The 15,125-nt window shown below is 39.1% G+C and overlaps 1 protein-coding gene across 10 annotated transcripts in view; it reads left to right on the forward strand.

Annotated features, from left to right (window-relative positions):
* Positions 1 to 15,125, forward strand: part of ATL2 (atlastin GTPase 2) — a 79,498-nt gene that overhangs the window by 40,733 nt on the left and 23,640 nt on the right. The window lies entirely within an intron of this gene.

Consider the following 15,125-nt stretch of genomic DNA (forward strand, 5'->3'; position numbering starts at 1 on the left):
TAGTTTAGCTTATTCATTTAATTATTACTTTAACTGAATTCACTTTTGAATATTTATTATAAGTGAAACTATAGAACTTATGTAACAAAATGTTGAAAATTTGAATTTTGTATTATTTTTGCCAATGTGAGAAGCAGGCAAACTTTGACCAGAATTTTAAGAGTCAATAAGGAAATAAAAATTGTGGGCTTATTATTATTATTATTATTACCTGAAAATAAGATAAGGGGATTGGGCTGGGCTTGGTGGCTCATGCCTGCAATCTCAGCACTTTGGGAGGCTGAAGCAAGTCAACTGCTTGAGGCCAGGAGTTCAAGACCAGCCTGGCCAACATGGTGAAACACCATCTCTACCAAAAACAAAAAAATTAGCTGGGAGTGGTGGTGGGCACCTGTAATCTCAGCTATTCAGGAGGCTGAGGCAGGAGAATCTCTTGAACCTCAAAGGCAGAGGTTGCAGTGAGCTGAGACCGTGCCACTACATTCCAGCCTGGGTGACAGAGTGAGACTCTTTCTCAAAAGAAAAAAAAGATAAGGGGATTGGATACAGAGGTTATGTGGACTATTTTCCCCTTAGCATATTGGGGTCCCTGGTGCTAAGACTTGGATTTTGGAATCAAAACTAATTTTTAATTCTTCCATATGCAGGTTTTAAATTGGATTAGATTTCAGTTAGAAAAACTTCATCAAATGTTGCCACAGGTAGAGGAATCAGAAATAAACGAGATGGAAGAAAGTGTTTACAATATTGTTTGAAGTCTTTATTGCAGTGTTTCAGGAGAGACTTTCTTGGTTACATTCCTGAACCTGTTGCCTGAAAATACTCTGTCCTTTGCAGCTTTTAGCCCCAAATGTATGTACTGCCTCTTTTGCAGTATCATAAATATTATGGCCCTCCTGTCATCACATGTTTCCATTTTGGATTTGAGAGAACATAAATTATAGATCTTTTTTCATTCCAAAGTCTTTGTTCCAGTAGGTTACATTAACTGTTTCTAAAGTAATTTGTTTTATTTAGGCTGTTTATTGAAAAATACTTCAACAACCCGTTACACATAAACACTGACTACTCAAACACCAGCTTTAGAACATTTAGGGAGTTAAGCCATCTTGTATAATGTAAGTTCCTTTTATGTTAATATTAACTGTTTTTGGAGGAGACTTCTTTTTTTTTTTTTTTTTGAGTTGGAGTCTCGCTGTGTCACCCAGGTTGGAGTGCAGTGGTGCAGTCTTGGCTCACTGCAAGCTCCGCCTCCCAGGTTCACGCCATTCTCCTGCCTCAGCCTCCCAAGTAGCTGGGACTACAGGCATCTGCCACCACGCCCGGCTAATTTTTTGTATTTTTAATAGAGACAGGGTTTCGCTGTGTTAGCCAGGATGGTCTCAATCTCCTGACCTCATAATCCGCCCACCTCTGCCTCCCAAAGTGCTGGGATTACAGGTGTGAGCCACCATGCCTGGCTGAGACTTTTTTTTAAAGGTAATTAACTCCCTACCTCCTTCCCTCACTCTGCCAGGACAGTTTTGCTTTTCAGCTTGTAAATTTTTAAAAAAATTATTATTTGTTTAAAGATATGGTCTCAGTCTGTTGCCCAGGCTGGAGTGCAGTGGCATAATCACAGCTCACTTGAGCCTTGAACTCCTGGGCTCAGGTGGTCAACCCTGAAGGACCTTACTCTTTAGCCCAGCTTGGTCTTGAACTCCTGGGCTCAAGCAGTCCTCCTATTTTGGCTTCCCCAAAGTGCTCGAATTGTAGGTGTGAGGCACTGTGCATGGCCCAGCTTATAAATTTTAGTTCAGAATTTCTTTTTCTTTTTCTTGTGAGACTGGGTCTCATTCTATTGCCCAGGCTGTCCTTGAACTCCTGGTCTGAAGCAGTCCTCCTGCCTCAGCCTCGCAAGTAGCTGGGACTATAAGACATGCACCATTGAGCCTGGCTTCAGAATTTCTTTCCTTTAATAGGATACATTTTCTATGGATTGGAGAATGTATACCATAATTCTTTCATCAAGAAGCAAGTTCAAGCCGTAAGATTTATGTCACATTGCACTAATACATGGACGGTTAACAGAAACTTCAGTGGGCCATTTGTTCTCCCCTAGACTCTGGTAGTGTTATACAAGTGGGTTTCATGTGACTAGGAGTCTTTGTTGAACTTGTACACTAAGGGTATTTGATTTTTTTGTTTTTCCTTTTAACAGTGTTATTGAGATATAATTCACTTACCGTATAAGTCATTCACTTAAAGTGTGCAGTTCAGTGGTTTTTAGTATGTTCACAGAGTTGTGCAACTATTACCACAATTTTAAAATGTTTCCATTGGCGGAGCATGGTGGCTCATGTCTGTAATCCCAGCACTCTGGGAGGCTGAGGTGGGAGGATTGCTTGAGCCCAGAGTTTGAGACCAGTCTGAGCAACATAGGGAGACTCCATCTCTACAAAAAAAAAATTAGCCGAGCGTGGTGGTGTATATCTGTAGTTCCAGCCACTCAGGAGGCTAAGGCAGGAGGATGGCTTGAGCCCAGGAGGTTGAGGTTATAGTGAGCCCTGATTGTGCTACTGTACTCCAGCCTGGGAGAGAGAGCAAGATGCAGCCTCAAAAAGAAACAAAGTTTCCATTATCTCAAAATGAATCCCGGTAACAGCCCTTTAGCTGTTACCCCAGATCCTTTCTCCAAACCCTCAACCTGAAGGAACCACTAATCTATTTTGTATCTCTATGGATTTGTCTATCCTGGACATACATGTAAGTGGAATCTTAAAAAATGTGGTCTTTTGTGACTGGCTTCACTTAACATAATATTTTCAGGGTTCATCCATATTATATTATGTATCAGTACTTCTTTTTATGGCTGAATAATATTCTCTCGTATGGATATACTACATTTTATTTATCCATTCGTCAGTTATTGGACATTTGGTTTGTTTGCAACTTTATGACTATTAGGAGTAATGCTATAAATCATATTAATATATAGTATGTTAATTATGTAAAATATATGTGTATATGTTATAATAATATGAAAGATGGTTCTTTCTTCATTTTTTGGTTATTTGTCCCAGCACCATTTTTGGAAAGACTGTTTAACACTTTATTGAATGCTCTTGGTACCTTGTTGAAAACTAGTTGATTATAGACATGAATTTATTTCTTGAGTCTCAGTTCTATTCCATGATCTATATATGTGTTCTTTTTTATGGAGTCTTGCTGTGTTGCCCAGGCTGAAGTGCAGTGGTGCGATCTTGGCTCACTGCAACAACCTCCGTCTCCTGGGTTCAAACGGTTCTCCTGCCTCAGCCTTCCAAGTAGCTGGGACTACAGGCATGCACCGCCACATCCAGCTAATTTTTTTTTGAGACAGATCTCTCTCTGTTGCCAGGTTGGAGTGCAGTGGCTCCAGCTCAGCTCACTGCAACCTCCGCCTCCCGGGTTCAAGCGATTCTCCTGCCTCAGCCTTCTGAGTAGCTGGGACTGCAGGCACGCACTACCATGCCCAACTACTTTTTGTATTTTTAGTAGAGATGGAGTTTCATCATGTTGGCCATGATGGTCTCTATCTCTTGACCTCGTGATAGGCCTGCCTTGGCCTCCCAAAGTGCTGGGATTACAGGTGTGAGCTACCGCACCTGGCCAGTTTTTTTTGTATGTTAGTAGAGACGTGGTTTCACCGTGTTGCCCAGGCTTGTCTTGAACTCCTGCGCTCAGGCAGTCTGCCTGCCTCGGCCTCCCAAAGTGCTAGGATTACAGGTGTGAGCCACCACGCCAGGCCATGTCTTGTTCTTATACCGGTACCACACTATCTTCATTACTGTTGCTTTGTAGTAAATTTTGAAATGAGGAAGTGAGTCCCATTTTGTTCTTTTTCAAGATTGTTTGGCTATTTGGGGTTCTTTGCAATCCCATATGAATTTTAGAGTTAGCTTCTCAGTTTCTACAGGAAGTTAGCTGGGATTCTATTGGCGATTGGTTGAATCTGAAAGATCAATTTGGGAAATATTACTGTGTTAACAATATTAAGTCTAACAGTCCATAAATATGGGATGTTATCTTTTAATTTCAAAAATGTTTTTTAGAGTTTTTGAGTATAAGTTTTGCACTTCAATTTATTCCTTTTGTGGATGTTACTATGAATGGAATTGCTTTCTTAATTTCATTTTTGAATTGTTCATGCAAGTTCATAGTTCATATTTACTTGACTTGCATATTGATCTTGTATCCTTGAAACAAATCCTGAATTTGTTTATTAGTTTCAATAACTTTTTTAGCGAATTCCTTAGAGTTTTCTATATACAAGATCATGTCATCTGCAAATGGTGCTTGTTTTACTTCTTTCTTTCTAATCTGGGAAACTTTTATTTCTGTGTCTTGGCTAATGGTCCCAGCTAGAACCTCCGGTAGTATTGAGTACAAGTGATAAATAGTGAATATCCTTGTCTGTTTTCTAACCTAGTTTCTGGAAAGCATCTAGTTTCTTACTACTATGTTAGCTGTAGGATTTTTTGTAGATTTTTTTTTTTTTAATTGAAGTTTCTCTTTATTCCTAGTGTGCTGGGAGTTTTTTTTTTTTTTTTTTTTTTTAAGTCCTGAATGAGTGTTAGATTTTGTCAAATAGTTTTCCTGTGTTTATTGATATTATGTGTTTTTCTTTTCTTTCTTTTCTTTTTTGAGACAGTCTTGTTCTGTCGCCTAGGCTAGAGTGCAGTGACACGATCTCGGCTCACTGCAGCCTCTGCCTCCCGGGTTTAAGCAATTCTCCTGCCTCAGCCTCCACAGTAGCTGGGATTACAGGTGTGCGCCACCATGGCTGGCTAATTTTTGTATTTGTGGTAGAGATGGGGTGTTGCCATGTTGGCCAGCCGGGTCTCGAACTCCTGACCTCAGATATTCTGGCCGCCTTGGCCTCCCAAAGTGTTGAGATTACAGGCGTGAGCCACCATTCCCAGCTGATTTTTTTTTTTTAGACTATTGTTATGATGGATTACATTTATTGACTTTGAGTTGTTGAGCCAGCCTTGCATTCCTGGAATAAATCCCACTTGATCATGGTGTGTAATTCTTTTTATACATTGTAGATTTGATTTGCTAATATTTTGTCAGGGATTTTCACATCTATGTTCATGGTATGTACTGGTCTGCAGTTTTCCTTTATTTGTAGTATCTTTGTCTGGTTTTGGTATTAGGGTAATACTTTGAATTAATTAGGAAGTATTCCCTCTGCTTATTTTCTGAAAGAATTTGTAGAGAACTGGTACCATTTCTTCCTTAAATGCTTGGTAGAGTTTTCCAGTGAAGTCACTTGGGCTTTGTAAATCCTTCTTTTGAAAGGTTATTTATTGGTCTTCTTATTTTATTTTATTTTATTTTATTTTATTTTATTTTATTTGAGATGGAGTCTTGCCTATCACCCAGGCTGGAGTGCAGTGGTGCAATCTCAGCTCACTGTAGCTTCTGCCTCTTGAGTTCCAGCGATTCTCTTGCTTCAGCCTCCTGAGTAGCTGGGATTACAGGCTGCCACCACCATGCCTGGCTAATTTTTGTAGTTTTAGTTGAGATGGGGGTTTCACCATGTTGGCCAGGCTGGTCTTGAACTCCTGACCTCAGGTGATCTGCCCCCTCAGCCTCCCAAAGTGCTGGGATTACAGGTGTGAGCCACTGCACCTGGCCTTTTTTTTTTTTTTTTTTTTTTTTAAAATAGATGATCTAGTTCTCCTTGTGTGAGTTTGGTAGTTTGTTTCTTTCCAAGAATTGCTCCATTTCAACTAAGTTACTAAATCTGTGGGCATAGAGTTCTTAGTATTCTTTTTTTTTTAATGTTCATGGAATTAGTGATGATGATGATTCTTTGATTTCTGATATTAGTTTGTCTTCTCTTTTTTTCTGCCCCTCTCTCTCTTCAATCAATTATATTGATCTTTTTGAAGGACCAGTTTTTTGTTTCATTGATTTGTTTTTTCTGTTGTGATTTTCTGTTTTCTTGTTTCAGTTTCATTGGTTCTTGCTCTGATTTTATTCATCTTACTTTAGGTTTATATTGGTCTTCTTTTCCAGTTACGTGAGGTGGCAGCTTAAGAGTATTGGTTTTAGAACTTTTTTCCTTTCCTCCTCTATGCCTCTAATGCTATAAATTCTCCTCTAATCACTGTTTTTTCTTTCCTACTGTATGCATCTAATGCTACAAATCTCCTCTAATCACGGAAATTTTAATAGGTTTTATTTTCATTTTCATTTAGTTCAATGTATTTTAAAATTTCTATTGAGATTTCCTTGATTCCTGTGTTATTTTGAGGTGAGTTGTTTTAAACTCCAACTATTTGGGGAGTTTTCCAGCTGTGTTTCTGCTATTGATTTCTATTAATAGTTCAATTCTATTGTGGTATGAGAGCATACTTTGTATTATCTATCCCTTTAAATTTTTAAAGGTGTATTTTAAGGCTCAGGATATCGTCTACCTTGGTGAATGTTCTTTGTGAGTTTGAGAAGAGTATGTATTGTGCTGTTGTTGAATGAAGTGTTCTGTAATGTCAGTTAGATCCATTTGATTGCTGATTCTGTTCAGCTCAACTGTGTTACTGTTTTTCTACTTGCTGGGTATGTCAGCTACCTATAAAGAGGTGTGGGGTCTCCCAGTTTAATAGTGGATTTGTCTATTACTCTTTGGAGTTCAATTTTTGCTTTACGTATTTTGGTGTAATGCAACTCTAACCTTTGTTCAGAAGTCGTTTTTCTCTTAGTTTGAAAACTGCTTTGTCTGTAATTAACAGAGCTATTCTAGCTTTCTTTTGATTAGTGTTGGCATGGTATGTCTTTCCCATACCTTTACTTTTAACCCGTGTCTTTGTAAAGTGGGGTTTTTCAAATAGATAGCATGTAGTTGGCTCTATTTTTGTGACAATTTCTTTTTTTGAGACAGGCTCTTACTCTGTCACCCAGGCTGGAGTGCAGTGGTGCAATCTCGGCTCACTGCAACCTCCGCCTCCCTGGTTCAAATGATTTTGCCTTAGCCTCCTGAATAGCTGGGATTACAGGCACCTGCCACCATGCCCGGCTAAGTTTTGTATTTTTAGTAGAGACAAGGTTTCCCCGTGTTGACTAGACTGATCTCGAACTCCTGACCTCAGGTGATCCACCTGCCTCAGCCTTCCAAAGTGCTGGGATTAGAGACATGAGCCACTGTGCCCAGCTGACAATTTCTTTTACTTGGTATATTTAAGTCATTCACATGTAAAGTGATTGTTGATATAATTGGATTCATAGCTGCCGTGCGTATAATTGTTTCTGGTGTTTTTTTTGTGTGTGTGTACTTTTTTTTTCTTATCTTCCCCTTTTTTCTGCCTTCTCTAATTTTAGTTGAACATTTAACTTGATTGCATTTTCTGTACTCTCTTAATGTATCTGTTAAATGTGTTTTTTTGGTGGCTGCCTGGAGTTTGCAATATACATTTACAACTAAGCTAAGTGCACTTTCACATATTATACTGCTTCATGGATAGTGCAGTTACCTTAGCGTAGTCCCAGTTCCTCCCTCCTGTCTTTTATACATTGCTGTCATTTGTTTCCCTGATCTATATACTATAACCATCTAAAAGATTTTGTTTTACCTTTTTATCCTTCTCTGACATTCTTTCTCTCTTTATGTAGATTTGAGTTTCTCACCTATATCATTTTCCTTTTTGCTGATGTATTGGCGACAACCTTCCTCAGTTTTTGGCTAAGAAAGTCTTTACTTCTTTTGTAGGATAACTTTACTGGATACAGAATTTTAGTTTGGAGGAATTTTTTTTTTTCACCCAGCTCTATAAACATTTTACCCTATTTCCTTCCTGCTTGCATGATTTTTGTTTTGTTTTGTTTTTTGAGATGGAACCTCACTCTGTCACCCAGTCTGGAGTGCAGTGGCGTGATCTTGGCTCACTATAAGCTCTGCCTTCCGGGTGCAAGTAATTCTCCTGCCTCAGCCTCCCAAGTAGCTGGGACTACAGGTGCGGGCCACCACGCCCGGCTAATTTTTGTATTTTTAGTAGAGATGGGGGTTTTGTCATATTGACCAGGGTGGCTCGAACTCCAGACCTCAAGTGATCTGCCTGCCTCGGCCTCCCAAAGTGCTGGAATTATAGGCAGGAGCCACCGCACCCAGCTGCTTGCATGATTTGTAATGGGAAGTTCAGTGTAATTCTTATGTTTGTTCCTCTATAGGTAAAGTGTTTTGTTCCTGACTTCTTTCAAGATTTTTCTCTTTGTGTTACTTTGCAGCTAGGCCCGTGACATACATAGTAGAGATTTTTTGGTATTTATCCTGCTTGGTATTGGCGACATAAATAACTTTCTGTCTAACTAAGTCTGTTCACGTTGTTGTGCAGCCATTGCCACCATCCATCTCCAGAACTTCATTCCCCAACTGAAGCTCTGTGCCCGTTAAACACTAACTTCCCATTTCGCTCCCCCATCCCTTGGCATCCACCATTCTACTTTCTGTCCCTGTGAATTTGACTAAGCATCTCATAGGAGTGGAATCATAGAATATTTGTCTTTTTGTGTGTGGCCTATTTCATTTAGCATAGTGTCTTCAAGGTCAAAGACACCTTTTAAACACCTATCTTCTTCCTGGATCAGTTTCCTATTTTATAATTCTGAAATATATCCAAGTCTGGTTCTGATGTTTGCCTTGTCTTTTCAGTCTATTTTTTCTTGCCTTTTGACATGGCTTGTAATTTTTTGCTGAAAGCCAGACATGAAGTATCAGGTAATAAAGACTGAAGATTTAGCCTTTTATTATGAGATTATATGTTAATCTAGTTAGGAGATGGGCTGTGTTTAATGTGTTTTGTAGCTGCAGATCCTAGCAGTTTCTCCCTGCTCTCACATTGTCTTGGGGATTTCCCAAGAAATTTTATTGAATTTACTGAACTCTGTGTCTTGCAACTTTTTTATTTGTAATCCACTGTCATTATATTGGAGCATTGTTGATGAGGTGGTAAAGTGTAGGAGAGCAGAAGCATCATATGTCACCTTATGGTTAAATCTTAGTTTTATTTTTATTCTTTTTGAGACAGAGTCTCCTTATGTTGCCCAGGCTGGTCTCGAACTTCTGAGCTTAGTCTCCTGAATAGCTGAGACTACAGACACACCACTGCACCTGGCTCCTTAGTTTTTTAGTGGGCCTGAGTCCTGGTCTATGACCCTTTTTAAAAAAAAAAAACTAGACAGGAACCCTAGATGGGGCTGGAGTTGGCTGATTGCTCCTCCCTAGGGTCATATAAAGCTCTGGTAAGGTAGTTTTCTCAGGAGGGCAGGCTTTTGTTGTGGGGACTGCTGTGTGTGTGTGTGTGTGTGTGTGTGTGTGTGTAGATTAGATAGATAGACAGACAGACAGACAGACAGACAGATAGTGGTTACTTTCCCAGGGTTACTTCCCCTCCCTTGTCAGTCATGAGGGAAACTTTCTTCCGTTATTACTTTGAGAACTTTATGGAGTTCTTTGAGATAATATTCAGGAAAGTGTGGGGTTTGCTAAGACTCTAGGGTTTTTAATGCTTAAACTAGTTCACTCTCAGCTTCTGACAATTCATTCAAATTGTCATTTAAGTGTTCCTACCAGTTGGCTGCAGCAGTTGCTGGTAAGCTGACTTCAGCTCGTGATCCTTTGTGTTAGTTTGTCTGTCATGATTTTGTAGGAGTGGTTTGACTTGTGATCTCAGTTCTTTGATCTGAGAAAGGAGAGTTATTGATTTTTCAGTTCGCTAAGGTTTTTTCTTGTTGTAAAGATGGGTCTGATGACTTCTAAATTTTTACAAGAGAAAGTTGAAACTGGAAGTCCAACGGAAGACTCTAAAGTCAAATCTCAGTTTAATTACCAGAGGTGTCTGCTCCTTCCGTTTTGTTAGCCCTCAAGGGCACCTTTTTTGTTTTAATTGTGGTAAGATAGGCATAATGTAAAATTTACCTCTTTAACCATTTGTAAGTGTACAACTTCAGTGGTACTAAGTCTGTTCACATTGTTGTGCAGCCATTGCCACCATCGATCTCCAGAACTTCTTCATTCCCCAACTGAAGCTCTGTGCCCGTTAAACACTAACTCACTCCCCATTTCTCTCCCCCATCCTCTGGCATCCACCATTCTACTTTCTGTCCCTGTGAATTTGACTAAGCACCTCATATGAGTGGAATCATAGAATATTTGTCCTTTTGTGTGTGGCCTGTTTCATTTAGCATTCTGTCTTCAAGGTCAAAGACAACCTTTTAAACAGAACCTTCTATCAAAATATATTAAATTCCTCTTCAGCGTGTACCTGAGTTGTTAGAGTTGTCCTTTTCCTGGGCTCATGACTTGGTTCAGTCATAATTTCATTGATTTGTCCAGCCTCAGATGGGAAGAGTTGGGTATGGGATGAGGATGGGATTGGATAAGATGTTAGACAGTTTTTAACTATTTTAAAGTCAAGTGTTTTATAATTTGTTCCAGGACTTACAGAGTGTTCTCACATATTCAAATGAAAATAGTAAATACAGTTGGTGGTTAGAATGTGTACAGTATTTATTCTGTCCATCAGTTTGGAGGCTGAGTGTTCATACCCTGTCTCCTGAATAGGTACTAGTTTTATACAGATGAAGATTTTCATTTGTGGTGGTGTGGGGAATGCCATGCAACTAGGGAGGGTCTCGCTTATTATTGTAGTGCTACTTGGATCTTACTTTCATCGTTTTTATTCCTTTTGCTCCTAGTTGTGATGATTTATGGCTTCTGTATGAACCTTTATTTTTCCAGCCTATCCATTGTGAAAGGGAGTCAGCTTGCCAGCAGTCAGGAGCGGGTGTGCTCTGATACATGTAGGCCTGGCAGGAGAACCAACACTTTGTTTGATCACTAGAGCCCAGGAGGTTGAGGACAGCGAGCTATGATTGTGCCACTGCTCTCCAGCTTGGGCGATAGAGCAAGACCCTGTCTGTCTGTCTGTCTCTTTTTCTTTCTAACTAAATAAATAAATGTTTACATAGTTGTTTCACTTTGTTGCTAGGGACTGTACCTTTCCTTTGACAAAATATGAATTTGTTTCTTACTGTTTAGAATAGGTAAGTTTTCTTTATTGCTGATAATTATATTATGTAGGACGTCTTTTTGGCAAGGGCTGTATTTATTCACTATTTGATTATACTTAAACTTTAGGCTGGGCATGGTGGCTCTTGCTTGTAATCCCAGCACTTTGAGAGGCTGAGGTGGGAGGATTGCTTGATCTCAAGAGTTCAAGACCAGCCTGGGCAACATAGCAAGTGAGACCCCATCTCAAAAAAAAAAAAAAAACTTTTGGTGATTTTAGATTGCCTTTGGCAGTTGAGATTTATTCTGTAACTACGCGTTTGTTTGTTTGTTTGTTTTTCGTATTTCTGAGTTTTGAGGCTTTTGTCTCCATAGTAGTAAATAGTATCAGATTAGTGTTTTCAAGTTTTTAGGTTTGCTTTTAGTAAATTATCACAGCAAATAGGGTCTGTTATCAGCAAAGCTGCCTCTAGCTCCCACTAAAATTCTCTTTGAGGGCAGGAATGTTTATTCTTGTTCACTGCTGTATCCCTAGAAAAATGGCTGGCATGTGGTAGATGTTCCATAAATATTTAATGAATGAATGAATGACTGTATTTTATGAAAGCTGTCAGTATTCACTATGTTAGAGAAATTATAGACTTTTACAAGTTTTGAAGAGTCTGATTAGTTCTCTGATTTATTTTTTCATCTTTGTTGTTGTTGTTGTTAAATAGAGACGAGGTCTCACTCTGTCATCCAGGCTGGAGTGTGGTGGTGTCATCATAGCTCACTGCAGCTTTGAACTTTTGGGCTCAAGTGATCCTCCTGCCTTGGCCTCCCAAAGTGCTGGGATTACAAGTGTAGCCACCACACTTAGCTTCTTTCATCCTTTTGCTGACTAATCAGTTTAGTATTTTTTTTTTAAACATTTCTATTCCAAGGTAACTTAGGAAGAGATGATACATAGTAGATTTTTATGAGACACCAATTCTTTTTAAAGTTTCTTTGGAAGAGGCGGCTAGCAAACATATAAGCCTATTATTTCAGTCATCTATACTTTTAAAAATTTATTTTTACTGTCTTCTTTATGTAATTGTTTTGTTTCTAGGAATAATAACAAAGATCATATTTCTTCTGGATTTATTACCCATGCTCAAAAGGGAGTACATCGAAACTTATAAGTAAACTTTTTTGTTTATTTAAGAAATACTTAGAATACCTACTGTGAGCCAGGCACACTATTCTCTGTGCTGGGAATACTTGTGCTGAGAATGAAACTTGTGCTGAGAATGAAACAAACACAACTTTAGTGAAACTTACCTTCTTGTAGAGGAGATAGAAATAAGTAAAATGTAGAGTAAAACCAGAGTTCTCTTAGAGGAGTTATTTGTGTAGGCTGTAACTTTTACAAATCATAAATTCATTAAGTACCAGGTTTTTTTTTGACATTGTGGGGGAATGAGATTCTCCGTGTGAGAACTTACAACAGTGCAAGGCATTTTGATAGGAGCAGTTTGGTGAACAAAGATGATTCTTTACAGCCTTTGCTCTCAAGAGACTCACATAAGAACTGCAAAACTATATAAAGGTAACAACCATGCAGTATCAATAATATGCTTTAATAGTACAGAAAAGTTGAAGTTTCTTGACTGCTGGCTGAGTCTAGGCAGACAATAGCTGGAACAGAGGTATACCTAAGCTAAACAACATATGCGTTTGGGGAATGGTAACTTTTGGTATGGTAGAATCAGGAAGATGTGTGTTGAGATCTGTGGGGAATATCAGGAGCACAGACAAGAAGAGTAAATTAGAGATGGATTGTTACCAGCCTGGGCAACATGGCGAAATCCCGTCTCTACAAAAAATACAAAAATCAGCCAGGTGTGGTGGTGTGCACCTGCAGTCCCAGCTACTTGGGAGGCTGAGGTGGGAAGATCACTTGAGCCCAGGAGGATGAGGCTTCAGTGAGTGCTGATTGGGCCACTGCACTCTAGCCTGGGTGACAGAGTGAGACCCTGTCTCAAAAAAAGAAAAAGAAAAAAGGATTCTTAATGCAGCAGATCTCCAGATGGTCTTATTGGTAGTGGGGAGCCACAGATGACTTTTCAGCAGGACAGTGGCACGATTACATTTCTTGTGAACATTCAATGACTATGGAAAAATGGATTAGAGGATAGAGCAGGAGTTGCATAGGGACCAATATGAAGTATCCAAATATGCAGTCAAGGGGCAGGATCACCAATTTTGCTTGTTTGGGGAGTGTCAAAATAATCTTCTGAGTCCTGTGAAGGGTGCCTCCTGAAACACAAGTCCATCATATATACTGTGAATGGAATTGTCTCAGGTGGCAGCCTTCTGACCAGCATAGATGAGGTCTTTAAGTTGAAGGTATTGAAAACTGAAGAAAAAGAAATGAATCCAAGAGAAGTTTGTAATTGATAGGATTGGTGGGTCTACTGGGGATGGGAGTTTTGTGGAATAATAATAATAATTAATAATTAAAGATGGCTTGAAGTTTAAAGCTATGTTAGGTGATGGTCTGGATGATACTTTTTGTTTTGTTTTGTTTTGTTTGAGACAGAGTCTCTCTCTGTTGCCCAGGCTAGAGCTCAGCGGTGCAATCTCAGCTCACTGCAATCTCCACTTCCCACAACCCATGTGAAACCTGGGTTCGAGCGATTCTCCTCCCTCAGCTTCCCAAGTAGCTGGGATTACAGGCATGTGCTTTCACGCCTGGCTAATTTTTTTTTTTTTTTAATGTCTTTTTAGTAGAGATGGGGTTTCACCATGTTGGCCAGGCTGGTCTTGAACTCCTAGCCTCAAGTGATCCACCCGCCTCAGCCTTTCAAAGTGCTGGGATTACAGGCGTAAGCCACCATGCCTGGCTGACACTATTTTGTTTTTGTTTTTGCCACTGTGTGTCTGCTTTTAATAAATTGCTTCGTCCCTCATTGGTCCTGTCTTAAACGTCTCTCCACTCCTAATTCAGGCTTTGTAATTTGTTTTAGACTAGATATCCAGGCTTATTAGAAGTATTTCTGAAACAAAGGAATTTTTCCTGTGGGGTACATTGAGTAAAGGTTATGTGGACTTTAAGTATACTGAAGTATAGGGATCTTGACGTCTGTCAAAGATACTCGTTTATTATGTCCCAGATTTAATTTTCTAGAAAAATTACCTTATATATTAACTTTCATGTTATTTCATAATAAAAATTTAGCCCTGTGGTTCTAGTTAAAAACTTTTATTGTGGAAAATTTTAAACATACCCTAAAATAAAGAGAATTGTATATAATGAACTCCAGTGTACCTGTCAACATTTTGCTGGTCTTGTTTTATCTGTTCTCTTTTTTCCTCACCTCCCGGAATATTTTAAAGCAAATGCCAGACATATCCTTTCACTACAGATACTTGAGTATCTAATAGATAAAGACTATATATTTTTTTCTTAACCACAGTATCATTAGCACACCAAACAATCTTCTTTACCCTAATTTAACACCATCTAATGAGATAACCAATTTGGGTTCATATTTTCCTATTGGTTTCAAAAAAGGCATTTTAAATAGTTGGTTTGTTTAAATCAGGTTCCAAACAAGTCTTGGGGTTACTTTTTAAATTGATTTTTTTTGAAAATTTTTGAGACAGTTTCACTCTTTTTCCCAGGGTGGAGTGGAGTGGTGCGATCTCTGCTCACTGCAACCTCTGCCCACAGGTTCAAGTGATTTTCTTGCCTCAGCCTCCTGAGTAGCTGGGATTATAGACGTGTGCCACAACACCTGGCTAATTTTTGTATTTCTAGTAGAGATGGGGTTTCACCATGTTGGCCAGGCTGGCCTCAAAAGTGATTTGCCCACTTCAGCCACTTAGGTGATCCACCTGCCTCGGCCTCCCAAAGTGCTAGGGTTATAGGTATGAGCCACTGCACCCAGCCTAAAATTGATTATTTTTTAAAGAGGAAATGAAGGCAGTGTGAAAACTTCTTAGTATAAGCTGTTTCTAAAGAGAGCAATGCTGTTTTGACAGTCTTTCTACCTGAAACTTAGTTTTGCTTATCTGTGTAAGATCATGTTAAAATAATTGGTGCCGAGTTTTTTTTTTTATGGTTTTT

Source organism: Macaca fascicularis, chromosome 13, assembly GCF_037993035.2.
Source record: "Macaca fascicularis isolate 582-1 chromosome 13, T2T-MFA8v1.1".
In the NCBI taxonomy this organism is placed as follows: domain Eukaryota; kingdom Metazoa; phylum Chordata; class Mammalia; order Primates; family Cercopithecidae; genus Macaca; species Macaca fascicularis.